The sequence below is a fragment of the Papio anubis genome, chromosome 2 (genome assembly GCF_008728515.1).
Source record: "Papio anubis isolate 15944 chromosome 2, Panubis1.0, whole genome shotgun sequence".
Classification (NCBI taxonomy): domain Eukaryota; kingdom Metazoa; phylum Chordata; class Mammalia; order Primates; family Cercopithecidae; genus Papio; species Papio anubis.
Genome location: NC_044977.1, coordinates 165,877,648 through 165,898,130, shown reverse-complemented (window position 1 = coordinate 165,898,130; position 20,483 = coordinate 165,877,648). Strand labels below are relative to the sequence as shown.

Sequence of the window (20,483 nt, the reverse complement as noted above, 5' to 3'; positions counted from 1 at the left end):
TTTTTTTGGTTTCCATTTGTTTGGTAGATTTTCCTTTATCCCTTTATTTTGAGCCTATGTGTGTCTCTGCATGTGAGATGGGTCTCCTGAATACAGCGCACTGATGGGTCTTGCCTGTTTATCCAATTTGCCAGTCTGTGTCTTTTAATTGGGGGCATTTAGCCCATTTACATTTAAGGTTAATATTATTATGTGTAAATTTGGTCCTGTCTTTATGATATTAGCTAGTTATTTTCCCCATTAATTGATGCAGTTTCTTCGTAGCGTAAATGGTCTTTACAATTTGGCATGTTTTTGCAGTGGCTGGTACTGGTTGTTCCTTTCCATGTTTAGTGCTTCCTTCAGGAGCTCTTGTAAGGCAGGCCTGGTGGTGACAAAATCTCTGAGCGTTTGCATGTCTGTAAAGGATTTTATTTCTCCTTCACTTATGAAGCTTAGTTTGGCTGGATATGAAATTCTGGGTTGAAAATTCTTTTCTTTAAGAATGTTGAATACTGGCCCCCACTCTCTTCTGGCTTGTAGAGCTTCTGCCAAGAGATCCGCTGTTAGTCTGGCGGGCTTCCCTTTGTAGGTAACCCGACCTTTCTCTCTGGGTGCCCTTAACATTTTTTCCTTCATTTCAACCTTGGTGAATCTGACAATCATGTCTTGGGGTCGCTTTTCTTAATGAGTATCTTTGTGGTGTTCACTGTATTTACTGCATTTGAATTTTGGCTTGCCTTGCTAGATTGGGGAAGTTCTCCTGGATAATATCCTGAAGAGTGTTTTACAACTTGGTTCCATTCTCCCCATCACTTTTAGGTACACCAATCAAATGTAGATTTGGTCTTTTCACATAGTCCCATATTTCTTGGAGGCTTTGTTCATTTCTTTTTACTCTTTTTTCTCTAACCTTGTCTTCTCACTTTATTTCATTAATTTGATCTCCAATCACTGATACCCTTTCTTCCACTTGTTTGAATCGGCTACTGAAGCTTGTGCATGCATCATGAAGTTCTTGTGCCATGGTTTTCAGCTCCATCAGGTCATTTAAGGTCTTCTGTACACTGTTTATTGATCAAATGAGGGTACTTGAGGTATCTATCACCTCAAGCATTTATCATTTTAACAATGGACTCCTAATCTTACTTGACTGCACCATTTCCCAACTCTATGCTTTACATTAGAGAAGGCTTCTCTAAAGAAGTCATCCATTCCTACCTCTGCATGTTTGCCCTTCCTTCGAATTCCAAAAATGTCTAACACAGTTAATAGCAGTAATTTTCAAGTGTCACAATTTTCTAAAGCTGTAAGGCAATTTTACATTTGAAACACAATTGTCTTTCTAAACATAGTAAATTAGACACTGAAATGAAGTCAAGTTTGTGATCTTTATTTCTTTTTATATTCACTTGTAAGCATACAACTTCCAGTATTTGAATACTTTTCTTTAGGGTGACTTATAAACACATAGGATTTCTTGCCCATGTGAAATGATAGATTAAATATAATAGACATAGGTGGGCTCAATATATAGAGGAACATCTCTATGGGCAGAAAAACATCAAAGGTTTAGTTGGATTTCAAAATGTGGATTTGCTGGGCTTTGGGCGAACATGCATATAGCGGTTGTAAGGGGTTCACTGCTTCAAGTCCCCTGCTCTGGAAAAGAGACAGAAAGAGGTTATTGTGGGTTATGACTGATAGAAGTTGGTGAGTTCAGGGAATTAGAATTCGGTCTTACCAGTAGGAACTGAACCAGCCTCCCACTGGTTCAGTGAGTGAACTGGTTTTGCTGTATTTCTTCAAATTACTCTGGGGCAAAGACTGAATTATCAGTATAAGACTGAAGGTCTGGGTGCAGTCAACCTGGAATGGCAAGGAGTGAAGAGAGAGAAAGACAGACTGGGGGAGACAGAGAATGAGAACAAGTGAGCCAAAGCTTCCATTCAAAGAGTCAGAGACTCAAAATTCTACAATAAAGGAAGAAATCTTAGGCTAAAAATGATGGTAAATTAAATCAACAATCAAATGAAAAATTAGTCCAGATTTTTTAAAAAGCACAATGAATTCAATGTCATAAGGCAGATTGACAATTTTAGCTATGTTAAAAAGCCACTGTATCAACAGTGGCAGTTAGATAGGATTTGACTGCTACAGACTACTCACAGCACCCCAAATGACAATGCTTTCAAATCTATAGTATTTTTTTTTCTTTGTAGAAGAATGATACAGCGACAGTATTAAAATAAAGATATATATCACAGCTAAAGGCAGCCTGGCAGCAAGGGATCTGGAGTGGCCAGTTGCAAACTCTAACTGTACTCTGTCTGATGGGTCATACCAGGATACATGTTAGCTCTCAAATAGGGAACCACTAATATGTGTATGAAATATCTCAGAAACAGGGATCCACTAATGGAGTCTCAGACCGAACTGCTTCTACTTTGCTGGTAAATTAGGAGTATTATTTCCACATAACAAGCCCCTGTGGCAGAGCTCTTGTAGGGACCTTAATGAGACCAGGTTCAAATAATGTGTCTCACTATTATTAACAAACATGCTAACAAGCTCATATGCATTACTCCAAAACTCACTTGGAACCCATGCTTACAAAGCAACACTATTCATCAGTTCATTTCATACCTTCACCAGAGATCAACGTATGCAGGTAATTCAGCAAAACAGTTCAGGCCAATTCTAGGCCTGGTGGAATTAATCCTTACAACACAGCCACCACAAACAAAGTCAAAAGACCCATGACAGAGTAGGAAAATGAATTACAACTTACATTGTAGGTAAGAGGTTAATTTCCCTAACATATAAGAAATTTCTACAAATCAATATTGGAAAGACTAACAGCCCAGTCACAAAAAAGTCAAAAGACATGGACAGATACATTACAGAAATGAAATCACTGCAACATAAAAATAAGCATATGAAAATATGTTCAACCTCATTCATGGTAAGGAATGTGCATATTGAAACTGCACTGAAATGCCATTTCTCACCTATTATGTTGGAAAAGGTCAAAAAGTTTGAGTAAACATTGTGTTGGCAAGACTATCAGCTAACTAACTACTCCTCTTATAGCTGGGCACAGTCCTTTCTTGAAAGGGCATCTGAGCATCACATTTTATTGTCTACTACAGTCAGATGTCTCTAAGATAAGATTTTTGCATTCATAAACCCTTATACTGAGTTTTTTTCTTCATACATAAATCAGTCAGTGTCCTCTCATTGTTCCTCGCCACCCATTTTAACATCTCTATTCCTTGCTCTTTGTATTCAAGGTTAATTCCTTCACCTGGAATGCAAGAAATAACAATGCCAATGAAAACTGATACAATGTCAGCCCAGCTAATTAAATATTGACTGATAAGAAAACAACTTAATTTTAGAAAGTTAAAAAGATAAAAATAAAGATATTCTGGATAAAAGTTACAAGATGAGTAGCGTGGAATGGGTATGTGTGTGCGCAATATTCAAAGTTTCTGACACTAATTGGGATAATGATCAAAATCTGAATACTTAAATACTTTAGTTTTTAAAATTAGCAGTAAAAATCCTTAAATAACTACATAGGATTGATTTATTCATCCCCTCTTCAAATATTTATGGAATGATTCTTTTCAATAAGCTGGCTAGGTATTGTTGGGGAATATCAATAAAAAGAGGCCATTTTTTTCTTTGAGCAGCTTATGCTATTGCCTATAAGGGAAGTAAAATGCATACATAAATAATCTGGAACAGAAGTTGGAAATCGTTTTCTGTGAAGGGCCAAATAGTAAATATTTTATGGTTTGCCACACGTATCGGCTCTGTTGCCACTATTCAACTCTGCTGTTGTAGTGCAAAAAATAGCCATAGGACAATATGTAAACAAATGGGTGTGGCTGTGTTCTTTAAATTTTTAAGAAAATCTCTTCCTAGCAGAAAGAAACTAATAAGACTTAATTTATATACAAGTGGTGGGTTGAATTTGATATATGGGCCATAGTTTGTAAACACCTGAAAAATAGAAAGTATTAATTCCATTTGAGAATTTCCAGTAAATAGGAATTTAGAGAAAGGAGAGCCTGTATCTACCTGGTAACAGTATAAAAAAACTTCATGGGGGTGATGATTTAACCTGGAACCTCATTGTTGTGTATAATATCAGCTTAGGGGTATGGTAGGTAGAAAGGTGAGGATGAGGCAGGAAGGATAATCTCAGTAGAGGAAACAAATGTAAGCATAAGTGTGGTGGAGTTGGTTAGCAAATGGGTGTGCAGTAGCAACTCAGTTTGTTTAAATGTAATAGCTTGCATTAAGTAAAGTAATGGTAACATAGGTGGAAAGAAAGGTTTCACTCAGACTAAGAAAGGCTTTACAATCAGGCAAGAGGAATAAATTTATTATGTAGTCAACTTGGGTGGGTTGATGGTGGGCCATTGAATCAGAGAGTGGAATTGCCATTTCTGCCTTAGAAAAGTTAATCTGGTGCTCTGGGGGACCTGAAGCTTAAGCAAGTAGTGAATACACTTCAAGAGAAAGGATTCAATATTATGAATTTGACATTAGGTATAGGACCCAATGGAAGGGGTCCATGTAAGTGTTGGACCCCAAGTCTAAGTTTCACTAGCCTCCCGAAATGTCTACCTCAGTGGGTTGTATTACGTAGGATGCCTCCAACAGTAGTCTTGGCAAGATAACAAGGAATTAATGTGGAAATGGCAGAGGAAATTTGGAAAAAGGGACAAATATAACATTTTATGGAGGTGAAAGTTCAAGGCCTGGCAAATTATTGGATGCTGAAGGTGAAAAGGAGGAGACAAAGATAGGTCTGAAATTTGCAGTCTACAGGTAACAAGGAAGGTGGTGATGGCATAGACAAAGATAATACAAGAGAAGGTTCATGTTTTCAAGGAAGAGGATGCAATCATTTTGATCAGAGTGAGTTTGAGAATGTCTAGGTATAAATATTCAGCAAGTCATTGAAAATGTGAAATTAAAGACTATCTGAATTTGAAAGTCACCTATTTCTACATGCATATTGTGATACAATGAGATTGTCATGGGAGGGGAATATAGAGAGACCAGAAATCTTTGGATGGAGTGGCCTCCTCATTTGGTAAAAGTTAAAATAAAAAAAAATTCTGCTTATAGAACCAATACACTATCTGGATGTTTTTATTTGCTTTCTGCTTGCCAAAATTTCCTATGAATATCTTTTAACTTTAGCAGAGTATTTAGAATAAAATTGCTTTTCTTGCTGCTTTATTATTCATTAGAAGTTATAGGTATTGCCCTGAAATTTAACATTTAAATTATTTATATTCATTTTTACTTTCAGCACCTATTTCTTAAAGTGACATTCACTGTGTTTTTTAGACTCCTTTAATGAAGATACAAAAATTTATGAAGTATATGTCCCCTTCCACTGACAGATAACCTTTACATCTGTCTTCCTTCCCTAGTATTTACAATTACTCTACCGCAGAAGGGGTCAAACTTCTAGAACTAGAAGGAAAGAACTCTTGAGATGCATGTAATTATAAGTAATAGTTATGCTCTTTTACTGTAATTACTGTTCCGTTTTAGAGCTTCTGTCTGCCCCTCCATGATTCCTTCTGACACGATCAGGATGTAAGAAGTTTGGTACAAGCTTCTGGAAAAAATAGATGTACTTTTTGAGAGTGTTTGTTTAATTATCTGGTCTCAAATGACTGGTACAAAAAAAAACCCCAGGATAATCAGGATGCTAATATCTGTGCAATCAGTCATCTTTCCTTCGTTAAGAAACTTAGTCATAAGAACACATATTTTTTCTACTTATTGTGTTTTTTAAATTGTCTTAATGATTTTTCCCCCTAAAGTTTCCCAGTAAATATTTTTGCTATTTTCAGAAACATAGTCCCTTTTCCAACATTCTTGGGTTTATTTGAATATGGGGAAAGTACCTCCGCCAGAGAGTTATTAGAAAATATACTGTAAAACTGGTTTCCAGCCTGGACCATTATCAGAATAACCTGGGAAATCAAAAAATACAGATTTAAACCATATGGTACCATGAACGGTTTATGCCTTTTCTTGAGTTGGCATGCAGTACTTTCCTTCTTCTTTCCCTCCCTACATTTTCACTGATATTTCCCCCATTCTCACAATAAAATATCATTTAAATTTGGATAATACCCAGATTTATATATCTCGTACAGTTCTTTCACTTGAATCTCGGAAGTGGCTAGGTGCATGTTGCTTACTGGTTGTTTTTCTGCAAAGCAATCCAACCCCATCTTTCAGTCATGTAATCTGGATTATGAGAATCCCATTCTTCCAGTCTTTATTAGTCTGCACTTGCATTGCTATAAAGAAATATCTGAGACGGTTAATTTATGAGAAAAGAGATTGAATTGGCTTATGGTCCTGCAGGCTGTACAGGAAGCATAGTGGCTTCTGCTTCTGGGGAGGCCTCAGGAAACTTCCTATGATGGTGGAAGGGGAAAGGGAAGCCAGCACTTCACATGGCTAGAGCAGGAGGAAGAGAGGGAAGGGGTGGGGGTGCTACCTACTTTTAAACAAACAGATCTTGTGAGAACTCTACTGTGAGAACAGCACCGGGGGGATGGTGCTAAACCATTCATGAGAAACTACCCCAGGATACAGTCACCTCCCCTCAGGCCCCGTCTCCATCACTGGAGATACAACTCTATTAAATTTGGTCGAGACGCAGATTCAAACTATATGGCAATCCTATCCTTATTCCCATTTTGTGGTTAGGAATGTGACCCAAGATTTCAGTACACTGTATCAGCCTCCCATTCAGGACGAATCAACATTATTTTCTGATAGTTTTTTTTTTTTCTTTTTTTGTTGTTGAGACGGAGTCTCGCTCTGTCGCCCAGGCTGTAGTGCAGTGGCCGGATCTCAGCTCACTGCAAGCTCCGCCTCCCGGGTTCACGCCATTCTCCTGCCTCAGCCTCCCGTGTAGCTGGGATTACAGGCGCCCGCCACCTCGCCTGGCTAATTTTTTGTATTTTTAGTAGAGACGGGGTTTCACCGTTTTAGCCAGGATGGTCTCGATCTGCTGACCTTGTGATCCGCCCGCCTTGGCCTCCCAAAGTGCTGGGATTACAGGCGTGAGCCACCCGCGCCTGGCCTATTTTCTGATAGTTTTAGCTGTAGATGTCAGGAGCTTTGTGAACTGCTGGAGTTGTGACGCTGCTGCCTCTCCCCTGGCTGCATGAAGAGGGTCATCCCCAGTAGGAGAGAAAGTGACCGGTGTGTGAAGAAAAGAGATGCCTTGAGGTGCCGTGTGGCTCCATTTATATTATCTCATGTAATCCTCACAATAACTCACTAGATTATCTATCGTTATTTCTATTTTGCTGGTGAGGAAAATGAACTCCAGAGAGATTAAGTAATATGCTTATGCGTTACTCTTCGAGTTAGAATACCATTTAGCTGTAAGAAATATTAGCCTGTGAAAAATTAATTTCTGAAGTATCTGTACAATATTAATTCTCTCTAGCCAAGAAAAAGTTTATTATGAATATTCCACAGTACAAAAAAACCATGTCTTAAGAATGTGCATAATTATTTACTAACAATGGCCAATCAACAGGACATGTGTTTTGTAGAAAACGTTAGTGGTAGTGGTGGTTGGCAGATTCATTGACAGACTCAACTGTTGGCTCTGATGGATTAAGGTCAGTTAAGACAGTGCTTGTTCAAATTTAATGTGACTAGAAATCACCTGGAATCTTGTTTAAATGCAGTTTATGATTCAATAGGACTGGCATGGGATCTGAAATTCTGCGTTTCTAACAAGCTTTCAAGTGATGCCCATGCTGCAGGTTCCTGGACCACTCTTTGAGTATCAATGGGTTAGAATATCAGTGATGTGAGTTATTTTTATTGCACAAATCTTCGTGTAGCCTCCTGAAAGATTATAGCCTAAATTGTAGTCATACCCGATAGGATAGCACACAAAATTCATTGATATTTAAAAGAAAAAAAGGACAACAGAGTTCGTGCTCACGTGATTAAGAGATCCACTGTACCGTGGATCTTGGGGAAGGTTGGAGGAGACTTCTGTGACTCTTCCGGAAATATAGGTGAGGCTTAAATTCTTGCAGGATTTTAAATGGAAGCTCTGGTGATGGGGAAGCTCCAGGAAAAACACAAATCATGGAAGTGAAGAACCTGTAGAAGAGAGAGATTGCTACCTAAGAAGTTATTTCTTCCCAAATGTCACACTACACAAAGAGCTAGAAATAAATGACTCTTGCTATTCAAGTATAGAACTCTTCTTGGCAAATATACACCTTAACACTTATGTATTTAAAAAGCAATTTTTTTTTCTAAACAGAGAGAGAGCACATGTTTTATTTATCTCTCTGTCTTTCTGTCAAGCTGGTTTCTTAGAAAAAGCAATTCATTTTATCCATTTGTAAATAAACTAACAGGGCTGAGAAGAATTCAGATTTCTGAAAAGTTGAACACCCTGGAGTACCTCTGCCAAACACATTATGAGAAAAATATCACTCAATGCCAGTAGGAACATGGCAAAATCAATGAAGTTTTGTTTCATGAGAATTTACACATTGCAGTTTTGTTACAATTTTACATTGAGAAAGGCCATATTCTTATAATTGGTAGCATGTTTCTTGTACTATGGAACAGTAATTATTTTTTATTTTTGGAGGGGGCAGCAGTATCGGTATGAGGCCCTGGGGTTGGGGAAGAAGGCAGTACAGCATAATTATTTCATTGTCTTTTGTGAAATGTGGAGATAATTTTTTTTGTATGAATAGGATTGAGGGCAGTTCTGAAGGTTGTAGCAGACATGTAAACAAAAGGGATTAGTTTAAATTGAGCCCAGAGAAGGGCTTGCTTGGCATTCTAGAGTTATTTTCAATATTTCAAAAAGCCTAAATGAAATTCTTTGGTGATTAGACAATACATTGTGGCTTCTTAATTTTTACTGGTTTATGGAATTTATGGAGATGACACCAATTATCCAGAACCAATTGGACGTACTGATTTGTATGCCTTTGTTTAAAAATGAGATAAATAATTAATTGTAATATCATGGCCTAAGTCTTTCAAAAAATGGGATTGATGTGTGCCTAGAGAGACAATGAAAAGGCTCTTTTGAAAGTTGAAAAGTTTAGGGGGCAATTATTAAAAATCAAATACATTACCTTTTAGGGAAAACATTTTGAACTAACCAATGAATTTATTTGTAGTCAGTTAGTCAGCAAATGTATAATAAGTACATTTCATGTGCCAGCCACTGGGCTGGATATTTTGGAGAAGCGGTAATGAACAAGTTATGGTCATTGCCCCTATGGAGCTTAGAAGAAAAAGGAAACATTAAAGAAGCAACTAGCTACACAGTTTCAACACAATTTGTTTTAGAGGCTTTGAATGCTTATAAAATGAGAATGCATTTTATTTCTTTATTTATATATTTAAGATATACAATTCTGAAGAGAAACTGACAAAAAGCGATTTGTGACTAATACAGGTAGCAAAAGACTCAGGGTGCTTGTCTGATGCACGCACCATGGCTTGGAGTTATCCTACACACGTCCGCTGGGTTTTTTTTCCTGAGACCTTTCTCCTGTAAGCAACTCTTGTAAAAGAATTGGTGTCTCACACAGTGAAGTGAGTCACTTTCACCAAAACAGCGTTTGTGGTGTTTAAATTTTGAATTCTTGATACAGATGTTTTCCATTTTACAGCTCAGAGTTCAAGCTCAAACCTTTCTGCAATGACCATCTTTTGACTATTTGCATTTGGTACTTTTATGAATCCTATTTTAATTTACTCTTCTCGTCATTTGTTCATCTTAGTTGTCATAGAGAGTCATAAATGATCTCTTAGTCTATTCTCTATATCCTTTCTTCTACAATTTTTCAAATGACTCAGTCATTTTTACACTTTTAAAAATGCTTTAATACTGATTATATAATTAAACTTCCAGAAACACAAAAATTATTTGATTAAGTAAACTAATGCTCAGAAAAATAGTCACATTTATTGAGTTCTTTCATAGGTAGTACTTTAATTTCAGACTTGGTGGTATATGTCTGATGTTATATATATTGTAGAACTTTGAAGGTTAAAGTGCTCTATTTCTTTTTTTCTTTGAGACGGAGTCTTGCTCTGTCTCCCAGGCCAGAGTGGAGTGGCACGATCTTGGCTCACTGCAACCTTTGCCTACTGAATTCTAGTGATTCTCCTGCCTCAGCCTCCTGAGTAGCTGGGATTGCAGGTGCCCGCCACCATGCCCGGCTAATTTTTGTATTTTTAGTAGAGACGGGGTTTCACTATGTTGGCCAGGCTCGTCTCAAACTCCTGACCTCAGGTGATATGCCCACCTCAACCTCCCAAAATGCTGGGATTACATGTGTGAGCCACCGTACCCGGCCTAAAGTGCTCTATTTCTTGAACTGCACAATGAGTTCATGTACACGTAGGTTTCCTTATTGTTATTTTATGCCTTATAAATATTTTATTTATTTTTTTGTTGTGGTAAGAGCACTTGACATACCTACTCTCACCAAATTTTAAGTGTACACTACAATATTGTTGATAATGGGGGTACACTGTTGTAGAACAGATCTTTAGAACTCATTCCTCTTAATTAACTGAAACTTTATGCCCATTGATTAGTAATCCTCCCATTCTCCCTCAGCTCCTGGAAACCACCATTCTACTCTTGAATTTGACTGTTTAGATACTTTATGTAAGTGGAATCATGCAGTATTTATCTTTATGTGATTGGATTATTTTACTTAGCGTAATGTTCTGCAGGTTCATCATGCTGTCATATATTACAGAATTTCTTTCCTTTTAAAAAGCTGCATAATATTTCATTGTACACCCCCCCCCCCCCACATTTTCTCTATCTGTTCATCTGTCAGTGGGCACTTAGCTTGTTTCGACATCTTGGCTACTGAGAATAATGCTGCAATGAACATGGGAGTGCAGATATCTCTTCGAGAACCTGATTTCTATTCTTTTGAATATGTACCCAGAAGTGGGATTGCTGGATCATATGGTGGTGCTATTTTTAATTTTTTGAGGAGCCTCCATACTCAAAAAGTTCCACAGGAGCTACACCATTTTGAGTTTCCACCATCAGGGTGCAACGCTTCCAATTTCTCCACGTTCTCACCAACGCATATAGTCCTTTGCTTTTTTAAAAGTAATAGCCATCCTAAAATGTGTGAGGTAATATCTCATTGTGGTTTTGATTTGCATTTCCCTAATGACTAGTGACATTGAGCATTTTTTCATATACTTATTGGACATCTGTATGTCTGCTTTGGAGAAATGTCTACTATTCAAAGTCCTTAGTCTGTACTTTATTTTAATTTTAATTTTTTTTTTTTGCTATTGAGTTGTAAGAGTTCCTTATATATTTAGGAGATTAACCTCTTACCAGATATATTGTTTACAAATGTTTTTTCTCATTCAGTAGATCACCTTTTCACTCTGTTGATTATTTCCTTTGCTGTGCAGAAGCTTTTTAGTTTGATATAGTCACAGTTGTTTATTTTTGCTTTTGGTTGTCTGTGATTTTAGTGTCATATCTATGAAAATATTGCTGAAAACAAGGTCATGAAGCTTTTTCCTATGGTTTCTTCTAGGATTTTTATAGTTCAGGTCTTATGTTTAAGTTTTTAATTCATGTTGAGTTGATTTTTGTGTATGGTGTTAGACAAAGATATAATTTTATTCTTTTGCCTGTGGAAGTCCTGTTTTCCCAGCATCTCTTGTTGAAGAAACTACTGTTTCCTCATTTTTGATACTCTTGCCAAAGATCAGTTGACTGCATATGTGTGGATTTATTTCTGGGCTCTCTATTCTATTACAGGCTCCCCATGTCCATATTTTATCATTGTTCCTTTCTGTGTAATTAATATTTAATAAAAAGGATAAAAGTTAAATTGAGATTAGAGGTTACAATCTCCAGTAATAGAAATCTGGAGAGAAATATGGACCCTAGAGCTTTTGAAATCTTAAAGATCACAATGAAGTGAACATTAAGCTTTGCTTCCGTTGACAAAATGTCAGTATTTCTATAGTGTTTACCGCAATACTAAGGTTGAACCAACATTCAACATTTGTTTTGTTGAATTTATGTCTGTTTCCTAAAATGTTCACAGATTTCCTATTAAGTTGAAAACTTCATTGCAATAATTCAAGGACTGGAAAATGTTGAATGTTTATTATGGGCAAATACTGTGTTTGTTCACTTCATTTGTGAGTTATGTTTGCCACAGCTGGTTGGTTTTACACATCACTTCGTGATAATTAAGTCATTGATCTTATTCAATAAATGAGAATGAGTTCAACAATTTAAAAAAGCTGCGAGGATATTTCTCTACATCAAGAAAATATCAAAAGGCCTTTTTTGTTGTAAAATAAGTTTTACAAGTAGATAAATAACAATGTAACTTAAAAAGAGGCAGAATCTTGATTTTCTGGAAACTATCAGCATTTACAAATTAAGGTGACATTTTTGTGTGATCATTGAATACTTGGGTATTCTTTGGCTGAATGTAAACACATAAATATTACCCCTAGTTAGACTTTGGAAATATTGCTGAGTTTTTTTTTTCAGGTAGGTCTACACATAGGCGTACACACATATGCAGGTATGATTGGTGTTATAGACAAAAATTAAAATGTGTGAAATACTGTACAACATGTGACTTAATTTCTTCTGAGCACATCAAAATAAATGGTTTTGATAGACAGCAGTATGCTATGGCACTGAAATGCAAGTTAAAGTTTAATTGAGAAAGAGGCTATTGAAGAGAGGCTGAGGCAGGAAGCCAGGATGGGAGCACCTGGGTTGTGAAAATGAAAAAGGATAGTGGGGAACATTTTGAAGTTAAATTGGCTTCTTCATAGCAAAGCACATGCTGTGGTCTTTACCTGGAACATTATTCTTCCTCCTACCAATCCTTACCTGTTGCTTTTTCTTTGTATGGTTGATTTTTTTTCTTATCTTTCAGGTCTCAGGTCTAATGTGTTTTCACTGGAAATGCCTTCTTACTTTAAGTAGTCACCTGTCCCCACTAAATAACTCTCAGAGCCTTGTTTATCTTTGTGATAGCACTTACGATAGTTTTCAGTCATTTAATTGTTTACATTGTGGTTGTTTGTCTCCCTTTCTCATTTCTAGTTTCTAAACTTCATGGCAAACCATTGTATGTCCTAGTGTCTACTGGAGTGCCTGGCACACCGCAGCTATTCATCAGAGATCTGGTACCCCTCATTGCTTTCAGGCAGCAATACAGGAAACTTATCTCTGAAACATGAGAATCAAGCATACTGTTAAAAGGTTTCTATATAGGAAGGTCTGTAGATCTTTTTATCTTTCTTCTGCCCACATACTGCTCCCTGTCCCATTGTAGGCTTTTCATTAATTTAACATAGGACGTATGTTTTATAGGTGGGACATTTACTCATTAAGGAACTTTCATAAGCCACTTGAATTGTCCTTAGTAGTTTCAAATAGAATTTCTTCTCTTTCTTCAGTGATGATATAATGACTAGAAGGCCAAAAGCTTTCCATCTCTGTAGAATTTTATGAAGGCATGGCATGCTCAAGTTCTACTCATTCTAGTGAGCCTTGGTTCATTTGGAACAATGGGCTGACTGCTCTCAATGTTGCTTTAATGTCCCCTGAAGACTTATAATTCTATAATTAATTTGTAATTTATCATTAGGCTGTGTGTTTATTCATTCATAAAGCATTCACTAAGTGTAGATGAGATAGGAAATTGAATAGGTGGTCGCACTTGAGACATAAAGATTGAAGGTGTCTTCATCCTTGTACTTGAGTTAGTAAAAGACTAGCTAGGAAGAGCAGACATTCATACATCAAACAGTAAAAGGCAATTACAGGCTATTTAAAACAATGAAAAGTTAGAATCAATGCAAATGTTTAGTAATAAGTGAATAGTTGAGTAAACTGTGATATAGCTAGTTACATGATGAAATTTGACTTTAAATTACGTGAATTACATAGAAAAGATTATATTATAAGGTTAAGTGTGGAAAAAATCAGATTTCAAAACATCAAAAATTGTAATTGCCCAGGCCTCCTTTTCTGCTTTATTTTTCTCTGTAGCACCTAATACCATCTAACATGCTATATAGTTTATTTGATTATTGTATTCATTTATTTCATTAGCATATAAGTCCCATGGAAGAAGGAATTTGTGTCAGTTTTCTGCATTGCAATTTTATTGTATCTAGAATTGCACCTGATACATGGTAGGCACTTAATGAATGAATATATAATTAAAATATAGAAATGTGTGGTAAAATAATAGAAAAATTATAAATGATGGTTGTCTTTTGAAGTGGGATTATGAGGAATTTCCAAATATTTTCATTCATTTATTTATTTATATTTTTAAAATTATACTTTATGTTCTAGGGTACATGTGCACAACGTGCAGGTTTGTTACATATGTGTACATGTGCCATGTTGGTGTGCTGCACCCATTAACTTGTCATTCACATTAGGTATATCTCCTAATGCTATTCCTCCCCCCTCCCCCCTCCCCACAATAGGACCCGGTGTGTGATGCTCCCCTTCCTGTGTCCAAGTGATCTCATTGTTCAATTCCCACCTATGAGTGAGAACACGCGGTGTTTGGTTTTCTGTTCCTGCGATAGTTTGCTGAGAATGATGGTTTCCAGCTGCATCCATGTCCCTACAAAGGATATGAACTCATCCTTTTTTATGGCTGCATAGTATTCTGTGGTGTATGTGTGCTACATTTTCTTAATCCAGTCTGTCACTGATGGACATTTGGGTTGGTTCCAAGTCTTTGCCATTGTGAATAGGTAGGCACTTCATGAATGAATATCTAATTAAAATATAGAAATGTGTGATTAAATAACAGAAAAATTATAAATCATGGTTGTCTTTTGAAGTGAGATTATGAGGAATTTTCAAACATTTTCTTGTAATGTTTTGGGTTTTGTATAATAAATATGCATTACTTTTGTAACAAGACTCTCTCTCTCTATATATATATCCATATATATATATACACACATATACATTTAGGTCATTTCACTTAAAGCTGCAGTCTCCAACAAGAGAATGTATGTCAAGTATATAGTCCAGGGTTTGAAATATAGCAGGCACAGGATAAATAATATATAAATAAACATAACCACATACGGAGGATCCTTAAAGATGACTTCTTGTTATAACATTGATGAGAAAAAAATCAATTCCTGGCTAAGACCACTGCGCACGATTTGCACGTTCTCTCCATGCCTGCATGGTGTTTTTCTGGGTACTCCAGCTTTCTCCCACACCCCAAAGATGTGCAGGGTTGGGGAATTTGAGTGTCTGAATTGTCCCAGTGTGAGCGCATCCTACAGTGGAATGCTATTCTGTCCAGGGTGGGTGCCCACCTTAACCCTGAGCTGCGGAGATACGCTCTGGCCACCTGTGACCCCGAGCTGGAATAACTGAGTAAATAATTTTCTTACTTTTTAAGATTAATCTTTCTTTAGTGTATGATAGCTCACATTTATTTCAATATTGAACATTAGAAGTGTTTGGGTCTTTATTGAGAAGTTTTGTGATGTTTTTGTGACCAGAAATATGCCATAGGAACTTAACTCTTGCTTCTATCAATTAACTTATGGTAAAATTGATTTCATTATAGGTTGTTTCACTCAAAGCTGCAGTCTCCAGGAGCCTACAGACAGTGTTAAGAGAAGACTTATTGGACATACCTACATATATGTATATATAAGACTGGATGGAAATACAGTAGAAAAATAGCTTTCTTTGCACTTGATCTTAGGCAAAATGCTGAGAAGCAATACAATAGTTTCTTTGAATGATAAACTTCTCAGTAAGTCTTTAAAATTTTTTGTTTTCCACGTAAAATACAACACAAATTTGTTAGATTTGAAATTGTTTTAAAAAGAAAGAAAAAAAAGCTTTCATTTTTGGTTGTGGGAATTTGGATTAAAACTTTAATTTATATAAAGAAAAACACAAAAAGCTCTCCTTTATTTATGTCATTTATATTTAATAATGTGAACCTTTATTAAAAAGCAGGTTAGACAATTACAAGGCTTAAAATAGGTTCTGTTTGTTAGAGATAATGTGTACATTGGAACTTTACTGCTGAAGGATCTTAAATAATTTAGACAGAAGTGATAGCAGAATATTTATAGATTTTTTTGAATTCAATAATTTGTGCTTTATTCTTACTTTGACACTTTGTTACATATATCCTTTGAAAATACCAAATGTCTTAAAAGGGTTTAAAATAAATCCTTGGAAATGTAACTTTTAACCTCAAATGCCCTCCTTAGCAAACAATGATTAAAAAATGTTCCCCTGATAATGAAATAGGAAACAGCAAAAGGAGTATCACAACATGTAACAAGAAAACTTTTAGTCAAGCTGTCAAGAGTTCGTTTTTAGAAGTGTAATTAACAGAACTTTTGGTTAAAATTTCATGACGAATGTTGTCTTCCATCAGGATCATTTCCAGTCCGATGGAATTTAGCTATGTGTTTTGCATATCAATTTAGGTTAAAACATAAAGATGGGACACTGATTGTAGTTATTAACTTGGCAGTTGTTCTAAGTGCCTTCACTGCAAAGTGGGGAAACTTTAAGCTGTTTTGGTTAGGTGACCAGCAAACAACATTGTATTTCTTGCTTTTTTCAGGAATTATCTCTTTAGATCTCTTAGGTATATCATAAATATTTTGATCAGGTTGCTTTAGTAATCCATAGGTAAGAACTGTTGGAGGTATATAAAAGTTGCCTTCTGGATGATATAGTTGTTATTGTCAATCTGAAGAATAAAATATAGAACATACATGCTATGGGTTTTAGGATATAATTTGGTATAGATGTGCAAGGAATAGGATTTCATCTAAAGATAACTAGTGAGAAATTACAGGTATGAACTCATCTCTTTCTAAGGATAACTTTTTAACATCCATTTTTTAAATTTAAAATTTAAATTAAAAATATCTCCTTTCTTTTGAAGAGATGTAATCCTATAGAGAGGAAGAATGTCTTACTCTCTCAACTGTAGTGCTTTTCCAACTTTAATATGCACCACCTGGGAATCCTGCTAATACAGATTCTGATTCAAGTGGTCTGTATGGGACCTGAGATTCTGCATCTCCAACAAGCTCTCAGCTGATGCCGATATTGTTGGTACTTGTTTTTCCACCGTACTTGTTTTTTGTGTTCATCGTCTTACCTGCCCCTCCCGGATGACCTTAAACCCATTAGAATATGAACCGTTTCATCCAGGATTGTTTTGTACAGCTCACCCCACTCAGTAATGTTCAACTAACACCAACCTATTGTGGGACTAGGAATATCTTATAAATAGTTTTCCTTAGTGCAACTTGGGGGGGTTGCTTGCAGAGAATTTAGCAATATTCAGCACTTGTTTTGTAATGTTCTGGTTTCTAAAGTGGTAGAATGGGAAAAGCATGGAACTGGGAGACACACATCTTCTGGACGTGAACCCTCACTGAGCACTCAGCTACTTGCTACTTGTGATAAGATCTTAAGTATGTAATGTCAGCTTTCTGAGCCAGTAAAATGCTAGAACTAATGCCTACATTGCAGGGTGGTTACAAAAGTTAAACAAGAGAATGTATGTCAAGTATCTAGTCCAGGGTTTGAAATATAGCAGGCACAGAGTAAATAATAGTTTTCTTTCTTACCTCTTCTAATAAACTCTGTGGTTCTGAAACAGAGGAGTAAAATTTCTGTAGGCTTGGAAGTCATGGCAAAAAGAGAATTAGAAAATAAATTTAGATCAGTGTGTGTGTCTCTCTTATTAGTATTTACTTCAGATCTAATCTAACTTTGTATATTTTAAAACAGAAAAATATATTATGGAAAATAGTTTACATCATAAAATTACCACAGTTTGTATTTTGAGTATAAAAGTGCAACTTATTTAGAGAGAAATCACAACTTTATTAATTGGACTAACTTTTTTTGGTCCAATGTTTAACCTTTTTTTGGTTATATTTGGAGCTAAAAGTTGCTCTACTTTGTGACATATGACAGAATTAAGTTTTGTCCAATTGTGAAAATAAAGCTATATTACTACGATTTGCTACAAAATAATATTATCACAAACTTAGTGGCTTAAGACAGCACACATATATTATCTCACAGTTTCTGCAGTCATGGCTTAGCTAGTTTTCTGCAAGGATGCAAGCAAGGTATCAGACAGAGTTGGGTTGTATCTCCTTCTAACCTCACATGGTTGTTGACAGAATTTAGTTTCTTGAGGTTGTAAGGTAGTGTTCCCAATTTTTGCTGTCTGTTGGCTCGAGGTCACCCCCAGTTCCCAGAGACTGTCCTTAGTTTCTTGCACCACAGGCCTCTGAATCTGGTCACTTGCTTCATCAGAGCCAGCAAGGGAGAGGGTCTTTCTGTAAGACAAAGGTCACAATTCTGTGTAATGTAATCATTCAAGTGACTCACCATCACTATTGGCTAAAAGCAAGCCACAGTTCCCACCCACATTCAAGGGGAAAGGATTTTACAAGGGCATGGATACCAGGAAATGAGGATCTGTGCCACAGAAGTATATGCCTGAAGTATAATGAATATTAACATACCAGTAAAAAATTAACATATCAGTATAATATGTTTTCTTAGACTTTTGGTCCCACACAATGTCAAGCATCATGTACAGGAAGTATCTACATTCACAAAACTAACTGATAGAACATAGGAGAAAAAGTACGCTTAAACTCATTTGAATGTAAATTTGTCATTTGGAACTTGGTTTAGTCAGTTTAATTTTATGAGTAACGCTATCAGAAATTTTTGCTTTGGTGCTTTAATTTCATGTTCACAGAGTATTGTAAACAAAAGTTTACCTCACAGAGACATCAATTTTCTCTTAAGAACTCATTTGGGATATTTTAAAAGGTGGAGCCAATTAATTTTGGGAGCTGCAGGCAAGAATAAAGAGGCCTTGTTACTATTGTTTGATAGAAAGTTTTGGTACATATGTATACATGTGCCATGTTGGTGTGCTGCACCCATTAACTCGTTTACATTCGGTATATCTCCTAATGCTATCCCTCTCCCCTCCCCCCATTCCACTTAAAGTATTAAAAAAAACTTATTAAATACTATTATTAAAAATAAGAAATAATAATAAAAAAAGGTTTGTAAAAATCCTTGACCACTTTTCCCAACCCCAAACCAGAAACTTCTGTATCTGTAGCATTTGATGGCATTTACACAAATTGACTAATAAGTATATGCCTTAATTTTCAGTTTAGCCAATTCCTAAAAGAGTGGGCTCTTTGTTGCATTTCTATCTCTGAGTCTCAAAACTAAAGAGCCTAAACCAGAATAAATTTTCCAGCTTATGATTATTTCTATTTCTGAATAAAATTGCTCTCTTTCTTCTGGAGTTGAAATCAGAAATGTTATTAGATGAAAAATATCTGTTAAATGTGCTTGTGATCCTATCTCCAGGAGCAATCACGGCAGGCAGTTGTAGTTTAAAATCATTTCTTGCACTGTTTCAGGGATAGCTGGAAGCATTGTATGCTGAGTAGCAATGTATGTACATCATATATATTCTAAAACTCTTAAGTTTTCCAGTTTTTGAAAAGAAAAAATTATGTATAAAATAAAAAAGCCACAGAAATACTTAACAAAATGTTTCTTCAGTTTCTCTTTTGAGATTATTATTTATTCTGTATAACTTTAAATGACCCTTTTTTTAATTACAAAAAGAAGAACAAAATAATTACCTCTAATACCAGTAACACGAGATGATCAATAATGTTTTGGTCTATTTCTTTCTAGCCCTATCTTTATGTATAAATGCATTCATATATGTTTATTATTATGTGTTATGTTTATTGTACTATTATATATATTACATATATTATGTGTGTGTTTAAGCATATATGTATTTTTACATTTTTTGTTTGTATCCCTTAACAATATATCAACATCTTTCATGATCATTAAATGTCACTTATAGTATTGTTTATGATGGATCTCTTCATTGGGAGAACATATTATTTAAACATATACTATTTACTTTTGACTATAAAAGCAATTTATGTTTCTAACACTTTGTCATGGTAAATTTCACACACATAGGAAAGTAGAGACATTTATTTACTCAACACTCAGCTTCACAATCATTCGTACCTGATCCTATCTTATTTTTTCTAACTCTCTACCCATTCCTCCCACCCCTTGGAATATTAGAAAGGAAATCCCAGACATATTAAAATATTTCATCTAAAAATACTTCAGTATCTCTTTAAAATATAAGGCCCTTAAAAAGTACGATCACAACAACATTTTCTTATTTAATATCCAGTTAGTGTTCAGATTTCCTTGATTATCTGATAAACGTTAATTTGCTTGAATTGGCATCCAAAAAGCAACACATTATTTTTGTAAAAAATGGAACACTACAGATGTTCAT

At 35.7% G+C, this 20,483-nt stretch overlaps 1 long non-coding RNA gene across 1 annotated transcript; it reads right to left on the bottom strand.

The window, feature by feature from the left end:
- Positions 1–973: 973 nt before the first annotated feature.
- On the bottom strand, positions 974–9,211 carry LOC116273839. Its single transcript, XR_004182298.1, has 3 exons — positions 8,000–9,211; positions 1,724–1,884; positions 974–1,641 (listed from the first exon to the last, which is right to left on the bottom strand). It is a non-coding gene; the product is annotated as an uncharacterized LOC116273839 (long non-coding RNA).
- Positions 9,212–20,483: the final 11,272 nt, after the last annotated feature.